Source organism: Galeopterus variegatus, unplaced genomic scaffold (genome assembly GCF_000696425.1).
Source record: "Galeopterus variegatus unplaced genomic scaffold, G_variegatus-3.0.2 Scaffold14317, whole genome shotgun sequence".
Lineage (NCBI taxonomy): Eukaryota > Metazoa > Chordata > Mammalia > Dermoptera > Cynocephalidae > Galeopterus > Galeopterus variegatus.
In genome coordinates, this window is record NW_007740428.1 from 12,212 (window position 1) to 13,559 (window position 1,348).

Sequence of the window (1,348 nt, forward strand, 5' to 3'; positions counted from 1 at the left end):
CTAGAATCTTGTTATGCTCAACTGAGTCCAGGAAGTGTAGGTCCATAGAAGCATTTCATATCACTGAACTTCTCACCAAGCTGGGATCCTTCTCGTAATGTTTTTCTTTTTCTTTTTAATTTATTTTTTGAATTGAAATGTAATTGATTATGCATATATATGGGGTACAGAGTTGACTATCAATATTTGTGTATAGTATGTGGTGATCAAATCAATATTATTAGCATGTTAATCATTATATTAAATCATAACTATATTTATAAATATACACATGATTTATAAATATAAATCATAACTATTCTTTGTGAACCCAACCAAGCTATTTCCTATCCCTCGTCCCCTTCCCACTTCTAGTAGCTATAGGTCTGTTATCACCCTCTGAAAGTTCAATGTTTTATTGTGGTCTTTATTTTCTTCCTTCTTCCATTCTTAGCTCCTACTTATGAGAGAGAACATTAGGTATTTCTCTCTGTGCCTGGTTTATCTCACTTTACATAATTTTCTCTAAGTTCATCCATGTTGCTGTGAATGGCAGAATTTCATTCTTTTTTATTGCAGAGTAGGATTCTGCTGTGTAAATATACCACATTTTCCTTATCCAGTCCTCAGTAATGGACATTTAAGTTGGTTCCAACTCTTGGCTATTGTAAACAGAGCTGCAGTAAATGTGGGATTACAGGTATTCCTTTGAAATAATGATTTCCACTCCTTCAGGTATATACTGGGAAGTGTGATGGCTGGATCATGTGGTAGTTCTATCTGTGGTTGTTTGAAAAACCTTCATACTGTTTCCATAATGGCTGCACTAATTTATAATTCCACCAAAAGTGTAGAAGAGTTCCCTTTTCTCCACATCCTTGCCAGCATTTGTTATTCTCCGTCTTTTTGATAATAGCCAGTCTAACTGGAATGAGATGGTATGTCAATGTGGTTTTGATTTTCATTTCCCTGAAGGTTAGTGAGGTTGAGCATTTTTTCATGTAACTGTTGGCCATTTGTATGTCTTCCTTTGAAAAATGTCTATTCATCTCCTTTGACCATTTTTAAATTGGATTATTTGTTTTTTTACTGTGAAGTTGTTTGAGTTCCTTGCACATTCTGGATATTAATCCCTTACTGGAGGTATAGTAATGTTTTCTTTATTGCTTTAGTGAAAGAAGTGTTCTTTGTTTCTTCTCAGGGAATACAGTAATCTGATACCTTCTTTGGTTTTATATAATAAATCCTTTTCAAGCATCCATACACCTCTGAGACTTTGGGCTCCTTCCTCAACACTTTGCCGTGGCAGTAAAAGTATCTCTATGTCACTTATAAGTATGCTGACATTGCCTCTAAGATTCAAGGAAAC